Here is a 12,037-nt window from a genome sequence, read left to right on the forward strand (position 1 = left end):
TTACGGGAAAGCTTTAGGGATGTCCTCAAAAGCATACCTGAAGAGGTCAAACATCCCCGCTAACTCGAGGGAGCCCCTGGCTTGTTACCAACTAAAACAGAGGCGGTTCATTTGGGAAGGCGCCAAGCATATTAAAAGACTTGATCGGGAACATGCAGAAGGCAAGTCGAGGCACCAGAGAGCGTGCAGAAATCTCCCAACAACTCACTTACGCCTCTTCATGCGCCAACTGCCCCACACATGTCAGAGTCTGTCATTGCTTGTTGGGCTTATCAACCATCTCAGAACCCATGGAACAGGAGTGGAAGCAAGTCACCCTTAATCCTGAAGGATTCCCTAAGAGGAATGGGTAGCTCTCTCACTTCTGAGTCATGGGGTTTCAGGTTCAGGTTTCACTTCAGGACTTGAGCACAAAAATGAAGACCTGACACAGTGCTCTAGTGATGGAGTGCTGTCTTTCAGGTGAAGTGTAAAGCCAAGGTGCTGTCTGCCCCCTCGGACGGATATTAAAGATCCCATGGCACTATTTCGAAGAAGAGCAAGGTAGTTATCTCTGGTGTCCTAGCCAATACTTGGCCTTCAATCAACATTCTGAAAAACAGATTAACTGGTCATTATCACATTGCTGTTTGTGGGAGCTTGCTGTGCGCAAATTGGTTGCTGTGTTGCCTATATTACAACAGTGACTCCAATTCACAAGTACCAATTAATTTCTCCAGTACCCTTTTTTCACTAATAGCAATTTTTCTAAGTTCTTCATTTTCATTAGCCCCTTTCCCCACATTTTCAGGAATGTTTTTTGTGTCTCCTGATGAAAGATCACAGCCTGAAAGATTAAATTTCTTTCTCGAGTTGGCGAGCTGTAACAAGTGGAGTGCCACAGGGATCAGTGCCGGGGCCACAACTACATCGATGATTTGGGTGAAATGTATGGTAGCTAAATTTGCCAATGACCCCAAGATAGGTAGGGAAGTGAGCTGTCAAGAGGAGGTAGAGAGTCTGCAAAGGGAGACAGACAGGTTAAGTGAGTGGGCAAAAATTTGGCAGATGGAGTATAACGTGGAAAAAAGGGAACTTGTCCACTTTGGCAGGAAAAATGGAAAAGCAACATATTGTTTAAATGGAGAGAGATTGCAGAACTCGGTGGTACAGAGGGACCTGGGTGTCCTGGTACATGAATCACAAAAAGTTAGTATGCAGGGACAGCAAGAGATTCGGAAGGAAAATGGAATGTTAACATTTATTGCAAGGGGGATGGAATATAAACGTAGCAAAGTTTTATTGCAGCTGTACAGGGCATCAGTGAGGCCACATCTGGAATATTCTTTACAGTTTTAGTCTCCTTATTTGATAAAAGATATAATTTCTGTAGGAACAGTTCAGAGAAGGCTCACTTGACTCATTCCTGGGTTGAAGGGCTTATCTTATGAAGAAAGGTTGAACCAGCTGGGCCTTGGAGTTTAGAAGAATGAGAGGTGATCTTATTGAAACATATAAGATCCTGAAGGTACTTGATGGAATAGATAATGGGAGGATGTTTTCACTTTAGGGAGAGACTAGAACCAGTGGACATAGTTTTAGAATAAAGTGTCTACTGTATAAGACAGAGATGAGGAGAAATTTTTTCTCTCAAAGGGTTGTTAGTTTGAGGAATTCTCTTCCCCAGAAAGCAGTGGAGGCTGGGTCATTGAATGTATTCAAGGCAGAGTTAGACAGATTTTTGATAGACAAGGGAGTCAAGGGTTATGGGGGACAGACAGGAAAGTGGAGTTGAGGCTGTTTCAGCCTTGGATACTGCCACAGAATTCATCACTCTCCTCCTTTCATTAGTTTATGCAGAGATGCAGTGAAGGATGTTAGATTAGATTCTTGGATCTATCCTGATCTCCTTTGGTGACTGTGCCAAAATTGAGCAAATCCACATGGGATATTGATGTTAGACCGTGGCCGGATATGCACCACCATCCTAGTATTGGTTCCGCAGCCAATTCCGGAAAGATATAAAATGGGGGGGGGGGTGTAAATAATAGCACAATAAGATCTTGAAAACAAAAATTGAGCCAGTGGGCTCCTGCTCCCGGTCAATGCCAGCAGGAAGCATGTACAGAGATTCACTGCAGGCAGAATAAGGTTTGATTACGATATTTGAATAACTCACAGACAGTTCTCACATGAACAAGACACCAGAGGCCTGCTGACGCTCAGGAGTGGTTTCCCAGTGACAGCCACCACCAAAAGGCAGATTTAAAGGTCAAAAATTCAGTTTAAATATCCATTAAAGAGTTTATGTAATTTATTGATTCTATGTAAATAAATACGGATGTCATTTTGACCATTGTAATGCAGATCATCTGCCATAGATCAACGAGAGGTCAGTTCATAACTAACCATTGGACCCATTGTGAGCAGTTAAAGTTATACAGCTCAGCACTCATTTATAATGTGTCAGCAAATCCCTGCTACACTCCCACACAATCAAAATTCCTCCATTAATTCGCTGTCAAGTTAAAGAAAGTTGACAGTATATGTTTATGACACAATTTGCAATATATGAATATATACCCAAAGTGCCATTGTTATGTTACTACAGCTTCACGGTTATGCTGAGGTTAAACAACGTTTAATCCACATAGCTCCAACTGCATTGTATAAAATGCAAACCATGAAGGGATTTTACAGGAGAAATCTATTGCAACATCACTGGTGATAGCTATCTAATACCTGGTACCATTGGCCCCAAGCTCTGGAATTCCCTCCCTAAATCTCTCCACCTCTCCTGCCTCTTTCCTCTTTCAAGATCCACCATATAAACTCCCTTTGTGACCAAGTTTTTTGGTCAGCTGCTCAAATCTCTACATGTGGCTTGCTGTGTGTTCCTTGTGGTAATGCTTTTGAACTGCCAATTGAGGTGCTTTATTATGTTAGAGACACTATGTAAATGCAAATTGTAGTTCTTGTTCTTGATAGCTAGCACTCTGGTACCTGGTGATAACAGCCTTTTCTCCTAATATATACTGATAGGGCACTTCACATTAACAAACTCAGCCCACGATATCACTTACATGAGCTTTATTGACATGAGGTTACTTGTATGTATGACAGAATCACTGTGAGCTCTGACCTGAAAGGAAATGGCCTTGTTCTGTTTATCACTGATTTATTGTTGCGCATTATTAGTCATTCTGATTTCTAGTGTTTATTTCCACCGTGTTGTTATCTTGGGGTGATTTTTGTTTTTTTAAAACCAAATTTGGCATTTAAATTCTTTGTTACAAAACTTGGCAACTTAAAATGTTTTTGTTATTGCTCACGCTGATTACCAGAGATACCCTGTGGTGTCAGGCAGAGAAATTTTGCAATCTAAAGAGACAGGTATAACGTGGCTCTGAGGAGATACATACGAACATACGAAATAGGAACAGGAGTAGACCATTCGGCCCCTCGAGCCTGCTCTGCCATTCAATAAGTTCATGGCCGATCTTCTTGTGTTTCGATTTCCACATTCCCATCTACCCCCGATAACCTGTGATTCCCTCGCATAACAAAAATCTATCTACCTCTGCGTTAAAAATGTTCAATGACCACACCTCCAACGCCTTCTGAGGCAGAGAGTTCCAAAGTCACACAACCCTCTGAGAGAAAAAACTTTCTCCTCATCTCTGTCCTAAAAGGACGACCCCTAATTTTAGTTCTAGGCTCACCCACCAGAGAAAACAGCCTTTCCACATCTACCTTGTCAATACCGTTCAGGATCTTCTATACTTCAATCAAGTCACCCCTCACTCCTCTAAACTCCAGCGGAAACAAGCCCAGTCTGTCTAACCATTCCTCATAAGACAACCCACTCATTCCAGGTATCAATATAGTAAAATCTCCTCTGAACCGCCTCCAATGCATTTACATCCTTCCTTAAATAAGGAGACCAAAACTGCACACAGTATTCGAGATGTGGTCTCACTAATTCCCTGTATAACCGAAGCATAACATCCTTACTTTTATGTTCAATTCCTCTCATAATAAAGAATAGCATTCCATTAGCCTTCTTAATTACTTGCTGTACCTGCATACTAACTATTTGTGACTCATGCACTAGAACACCTAGATCCCTCTGCACCTCGGAATTCTGCAGCCGTTCTCCATTTAAGTAATATTCTGCTTTTTTATTCTTCCTGCCAATGTGAACAACTTCACATTTTCCCACATTAAACTCCATCTGCCAGATTTTTGCTCACTCACTCAACCTATCTATATCCATTCACAACCCCGTTATGTCCTCATACTTTCCTACTTATCCTTATGTCATCTGCAAATTTAGCTACCATGCCTTCACTCCTCTCATCCAAGCCATTGACATAAATTGTAAAACGTTGAGGCCTCAGCATATACCCCTTTGGGGCTCCACTCGTTACAACCTGCCAATCAGAAAAAGACCCATTTATGCATACTTCATGTTTTCTGTCAGCCAGCCAAGCAATCATCTATCCATGCTAATATATTACCCCCTATACAATGAGCTTTTATTTTCCACAATAACATTTGATGTAGCACCTTATCAAATGTCTTCTGGAAATCCAAGTACACCACATCTACAGGTTCCCCTTTATCCACAGTACATGTTACTTCTTCAAAGAACTCCAATAAATTGGTTAAACATGATTTCCCTTTCACAATACTGTGCTGACCCTTCTTGATTACCTTGTGTTTCTCCACTTGCCCAGCTATAACCTCCTTAATGATCGATTCTAACATCTTCCCCATGACAGACGTCAAGCTGTTTCCTGTAGTTTCCTGTTTGCTGCTTCCTTTCCTTCTTTCTAGTATGACGTAACCTTTACAGAATCTAGGGAATTTTGGAAAATTAACAGCAACGCATCTACCACCCCATTAGCCACCTCTTTTAAGATCTTAGGATGAGGTTCATCTGGGCCTGTAGCCTTGTCAGCCATAGCTCCATCAGTTTATTCAGTACTGCTTCCTTAGTGATTGTAATTTCACCAAGTTGCCCCCCTCCCCTATAATGAAGATATAATCCTCTATAATGAAGACAGAAGCTAAATATTTGTTCATGGGGATGATGCACTGGATTTCACCGATGATTTTAACTTAAGAAACTGACTTTAAAATCATGCAGTTGGTGACATATTATTGATGACCCACATTGGTGCAATCATTTGGTGAAGCCCAAGGAGCCTCAGGTGAGATAGTTTTGTCAAAGGCATGTTTCCTTTTTTTTTTTATCTCTCTTGCTTTTATTGTAAATCAATAAAATTCAAGCGGGAAGATTGTGGAAAATGTAAATCAAACGCATCAATTCGTTCAACAAATATCAACGGGAGATTAACATTGAATATAGTTCAGGATTATTCAGCCTGTCTGTCTGTAAAGCACATCCACTTTGATGACTGGGTTCAGGGATCCATTGGTCAAGGGGACAGTAGAGTGTTGTATTGTGTACACCCCCCATTCCTTTTGTGTGTCTGTGATACTGTAGGCTCCCAGAGGGGCAGCGCCACTGATTTCTGCAGGAATTCCTTGCAGAAATGAGCAAAAAAATCAACATCCTGGGGGTTACCATTGGCCAGAAACTGAACTGGACTAGCTATATAAATACTGTGGCTACAAGAGCAGGTCAAGAGGTTAGGAATCGTGCAACGAGTAAATCACCTCGTGACTCCCCAAAGCCTGTCCACCATCTACAGGGCACAGGTCAGAACTGTGATGGAATACTCCCCACTTGTCTGGATGAGTGTAGCTCCAACAACACTCAAGAAGCTCATCACCATCCAGGATAAAGCAACCCATTTGATGGGCACCCCATCCACAAACATTCACTCCCTCCACCATCGACACACAGTGGCAGCAGTGTGTACCATCTAGATGCACTGCAGGAAATCATCAAAGCTCCTTAGACAGCACCTTCCAAACCCATGACCACTACCATCTAGAAGAACAAGGGTAGCAGATAGATGGGAACACCACCATCTGGAAGTTCCCCTCCAAGCCATACACCATCCTGACTTGGAAACATGCCACCATTCCTTCACGGTTGTTGAGTCAAAACCCTGGAACTCTCTCTCTAACAGCACTGTGGATGAACCTACACCACAAGGACTGCAGCAGGCCAAGAAGGCAGCTCACCACAACCTTCTCAAAGGCTATTAGGGATGGGCAATAAATGCTGGCCTAGCCAGTGATGCCCACATCCTGTGAATGAATAAAAAATCCCCCAATCATTTGCTTAGCATTGCCAACTGTAACCAATTGGATTCCTGGAGGTTTCATCACATGACTTGCCCCCCCTGATCCAGCCAACACATCCATCTTTGTGGTGCATTGCCTTCCTATGCCAATTGGAAAGCAAAAAGACTCTTTACCCAATTGGATGATGTTTGACTGTCAGCCAAACAGCCTCTCCCCCCACAATCTTCAATATTTTTATATCTGGTAAAGAGAAATGTTCAAAGAAAAAGCAAAAAAAAACCCTCTTTATTAATGTCCCTATGATTTTTCTCCAGGGTTGCACACAGCAATGTCCTGCAGATTGATCTTCAATTCCTGGAGACCCCAGGCCAATCCTGGAGAGTTGGCAACCCTGCATTCATTGTAGCTTCAGGAGTAACAGTTTGGAAAGCTCGGAGGAATAAAGTAAAGGCCATTTGCACCATTTCTCCAATGTTGTCACAGATTCTTTGCCATGCAGACACCAGGAGAGGCACTAACAAAGGTTCAGCCCCGTCCCCCCCATCTTTTGCACCAGGAAAATACTCAGCAGGTCAGGCTGCAATCGGTGGGGAGAGGGACAGAGTTAATGGTTCAGGTCAATGGCCTTTCATCAGGACTGATGCTGCCAGCTGAGCTTTTCTAACATTTTCGGTTTTTATTCCAGGTTTTCAGCACCCACAGTATTTTGTTTTTGCATTCACACCAGGGATTACCTTGATAGGCCAGGTGGGTGTAAACAATGGAGCCTCAGGGCCGTATACCATGAGCTAAGCTTCGAGAGAAGCGAAATCAATTTGCATTTATATAACGCCTCTTTCAAGGCCACAGAATGCCCCGAGGTATTTTACAGCCAGTCTTGAAGTCACTGTTGTAATGTAGGAAATGCAGCAGCCAATTTGTGCAGAGCAAGATCCCACAGACAAGCAGCGTGATAATGACCAGTTAAGTCTGTTTTAGCAATGTTTGTCGCAGGATAAGTACGAGGAAGGGACACTGGGGATATCTCCCCTGATTTTGAGATAATGCAATGGGGTCTTTTGCGTTCACCTGTGAGGCCGGACCCCAGTGCAGCACTCCCTCACACTCACAATGAGACGTCAGCTCTGCGCTCAAGTCTCTTGGGTTGGACTCGAACCCACAACCTCCTGGCTCAGAGACGAGAGTGCAACCCATTGAGCCCTGGCTAACAAATTGCCGGGGTTCCAGGGTGGTAAGTGCCTCTCACTCCTGCATGTTGGATATTCTGGATTCACACTACAGGGTGCATAAGAGTATCTCCTATCAATTCCTCCCCCATAGTATAAAAACATTTCTTGTAGTTCTTGTCATTTACCTGTTGTTCTTCCCTCCCTTCACTATCTTAGCCTGGATTATGAAAGGAGTGCTTCTGTTTTCTTTTATCAGTTCTGACGAAGGGTCTCAAACTTTCTAGTTCTAAGCCTCTGTCAGTATCACTGCAGAAGGGAAACTGGGATTACTCATGCGCTCAATACCACCCTTCTTGCCACACAACTTACTTCAGCGCAGAAGTCTGTCAATCATCAGTCGGCAAGAGGTTCAATTCAGACAGGGCAAAGTGGACCATTGGGATAAAGTGGCTAACACCATCCTGAAAGCTAAGTGACTCATTCACAGATAGATCTATCAGTACCAAGCAGAGCGGAGGCTTAAGCCATTTCTTTTCAAACAGGTTCCCGGGTGAATACCTCCCCAGTCATGCTGTAACAATGGGAGATATTGTTTGCATGCACTGCTCTGCAATTCTATCATTTCTCCGATTGCTCAACATGTCATTTTAATAAATGCTAATAATCAACGTGCTGATTTATTAATGACACAGCTTCCAACATCACAGACTAGTCATTGCTGTTATCTAGAACTCAGGTGTGGCATTTAATCATTTAAGCCGTCCTTTGCAACACTCACCTGATTATTATAGACTTACTGTGTAAACAAATATATAAATTGCTGCCCAGTCTGATGTGATCACCACAGTTTATCAGTGTGGTTTTAGCCCTCACACAATCAACTTTCCATCAAATTAAGGACGTCCATGGTGCAGGTGACCTCCTTCCTGACTTATCAACCAAAGGTCTGATAATCGCCGTGACTTATGGATGTCCTGACGTCAAATATATTCCTATACAACCCCCTCTACCCGTTACATTATATTTGCTTAAGATGTAGGTGATAGGCATGCACTACAGACTCAGAATAGTACAGTACTACAGCTACTGCACAAGAACACTGCCACATTCTGCGACCTTCCCTCTCAAGCACTTTAATAAAAGGGAGGAATAAAGTTGAGGGGCAATAGGACAGCACCGGCAATGGCTTAGTGAGTTTATCCAGTAAATAAGTGAGCCACACGTCCAGGAAAGTCCTGACACTTGTTAGCTAAGCTCAGTCTGCACCAGGTTAGCCGATTTCCAACAGAGTTGCAGTAGAGTTGCTGTAATTACCATTGGTATTCCTTTCACTCTGTGTGAGGAGAAACCTGGCTCTGACCTGGCCTCAATATCACTACTAAGGTCGGCAATTCATTCTGAAATGAAAAACCATAAGCTTCTACCTACTTTCTGCCACATGTCACCACATGATGGCAATTAGGGATGGGAGTAAATGTCAGTGATACCTACGTCCAATTCATGAATTAGAAGATCTTCACTTCTCCTACCTCTTTTTCCTTCTTTAAGACTCTTAGGCCAAGCCTTTGGTCCCTTCCCTAATATCTCCTTCTGTGGTTTGGTGCAAAGTTTGTTTGATAACATTCCTATGAAACGCTTTGGGACGTTTTACTCCATTAAAGATGCTATCTAAATGCAAGTTATTGTTGAATGCGCTGCCTCATTAAGCGCAGCGGGCAGTTAGTTACATTTAAACAAAGCAGGGAATCTTTTAAAAGGGTCACATTTTCTGAGTGCAGTTAGTGCCGAGGTTTATTCTGAGACTTGTGAAAGAATAGGCAGGAGCTCCAGTATGACTTCACACAGCAGTTCACTGCAGAATTCTGATTTCAATTCCAATCGCCAACCCCATTCCTACTGAGAGAGGGAAAAAAAGACAATGGCAGAAGAGACAAATCCTGAAAAATCACTTTAGGATGGGAATGTGAGCACGTTATAAATCAGTTGAAACCAGTTTCTCAACCTCCTATATGCAACTGCATGAATTGGCACAATGCTGTCTCACAATGACTGTTTTCAGCTTACAGCATCATGGGTTTTCCTGTAGCTTTCCTCTGGGCTGCCAGGAAATTAACAAAAGCTGGATGAGCTCTTGGCGAGCAGCATGATGTCATGCCGGAGCTCCAGCCAATTTCTTTCACAAGCCTCAGAATAAACCTTGGCACTAACCGCACTCAGAAAATGTGACCCTTATAAAAGATTCCCTGCTTTGTTTAAATGTAACTGCACGCTGTGCTTAATGAAGCAGCACATTCAACCACAACTTGCATTTACATAGCACCTCTAATGTCCCAAAGTGTTTCACAGGAATGTTATCAAACAAACCTTGCACTGGAATCGTAAGGAGATATTATGGAAGGTGACCAAAATCTTGGTCAAAGAGTTTTAAGCAAAGTCTTAAGGGAGGAAAAAGAGGTGGGAGAAGTAGAGACCTTTTTTAATTCATGGGGTTTTAACAGGGTGGATGGTGAAAGGATGTTTCCTCTTGTGGGAGAGACCAGAACTAGGGGACACCGTTTAAAAATAAGGGGTCTCGCATCTAAGACAGAGGTGAGGAAAAAGATTTTCTCTCAGAGGGTCATGAGCCTGTGGAACTCTCTGCCCCAGAGAGCAGTAGAGGCAGAATATTTGGATAGATTTAAGGCAGAAGTAGATAGATTCTTGACTAACAAGTTAATCAAAGGATATTGGGGGCAGGCAGGACAATAGCCTTGAGGCCACACTCGGATCAGGCATGATCTTATTGAATGGCAGAGCAGGTTTGAGGGGCTGAATGGCCTACTCCTGCTCCTAATTCGTATGCTCATCTGAATTGGATGTAGGTGTCGCTGGAAAGGTCAACAGTGAGTCCCATCCCTGATTGCCCTTGAGAAGGCGATGGTGAGCCACATTCTTGAATACTGAGTAGTTTTTTAGGCCAATTCAGAGAGCAGTTAAGAGCCAACCACATTTCTGTAGGTCTGGAGTCACATATAAGACAGGTCAGGTAACAACAGCAGATTTTCCTTGCCAAAAAGGGCATTAGTGAACCAGATGGATTTTTATGACAATTAGATAGTTTCATGGTCACTGTTACTGATATTAGCTTTTAATTTCAGATTTATTTAATTAATTGAATTTGAATTAAGTTTGAACTCATGTCTCTGTATCATTAGTCCAGACTTCTGGATTGCTAGGATAGATGTACCCATGGGAGGGAATTCTAGAGCTTAGAGCCTTGAGCCTCTGGAGAGGAAACATTCCCAAGGCCTTTTGTCAAGAAGATATGGTGCCACCCATTGTTCGCTTAAAACATTTAATGCCGCTAATCTACGGGGGTAGCATCCACTGTTTAGCACTGCACGGACAGAAAGAAAGAAAGATTTGCATTTATATGGCATTTTTCACAACCTCGGAACATTCCAAAGCACTTTACAGACAATTAGGTGCTTTCGAGGTGTAGTCACTGTAATGTAGGAAACACAGCAGCCAATTTGCACACAGCAAACTCCCACAAACCACAATGGGGTAATCACCAGATAATCTGTTTGTGAGATATTCATTGAGGGATAAATATCAGCCAGGACATGGGCTAACTCCCCTGTTCTTCAAAATAGTGCCATTGGATCTTTTAAGCTCTTGGATCTTATTATCTCTTGGTTCACCATTCCATCCAAAAGATGGCACCTCCGACAGTGCAGCACTCTCTCAGTACTGCATAGAGTCATAGAGGTCTACAGCACAGAAAAAGGCCCTTTGGCCCATCGAGTCTGCACCAGTCAAACAACTACCTAACTATTCTAATCCCATTTTCCAGCACTAGGCCCATAGCCATGGCATTGCAAGTGCACATCCAAATACTTCTTAAATGCTATGAGGGTTTCTGCCTCTACCACCCTTTCAGGCAGTGAGTTCCAGATTCCCACTACCCTCTGGGTGAAAAAATTCTTCCTCACATCCCCTCTAAATCTATGTCCCCTGGATATTGATCCCTCCACCAAGGGGAAAAGTTCCTTCCTGTCTACCCTATCTATGCCCCTCATCATTTTATACACCTCAATCATGTCCCCCCTCAATCTCCTCTGCTCCAGAAAAAATAACCCCAGTCTATCCAATCTCTCTTCAAAACTAAAATTCTCCAGCCCAGGCAACATCCTGGTAAATCTCCTCTGCACTCTCTCTAGTGCAATCACATCTTTCCTATAATGCAGATTCCAGAACTGCACGCAATACTCTAGCTGTGGCCTAACCAGCATTTTATACAGTTCCAGCAAAACACCCCTTGCTCTTGTATTCTATGCCTCGACTAATAAAGGCAAGTATCCCATATTCCTTCTTAACCACCTTATCTACCTGTCCTGCTACCTTAAGGGACCGGTGGACATGCACACCAAGGTCCCTCTGAGTGTTGGTACTTCCCAGGGTCCTACCATTCATCATGTATTCCCGTGCCTTGTTTGTCCTTCCCAAGTGCATCACCTCACACTTATCCAGATTAGATTCCATTTGCCACTGATCAGCCCATCTAACCAGCCCCTCTATACCCTCCTGTAATCTAAGGCTATCCTCCTCACTATTTACCACCCCACCAATTTTCATGTAATCCGCGAACTTACTGATCAACCCTCTTACATTCAAGTCTAAATCGT

Source organism: Cetorhinus maximus, unplaced genomic scaffold (genome assembly GCF_964194155.1).
Source record: "Cetorhinus maximus unplaced genomic scaffold, sCetMax3.hap1.1 HAP1_SCAFFOLD_549, whole genome shotgun sequence".
Classification (NCBI taxonomy): domain Eukaryota; kingdom Metazoa; phylum Chordata; class Chondrichthyes; order Lamniformes; family Cetorhinidae; genus Cetorhinus; species Cetorhinus maximus.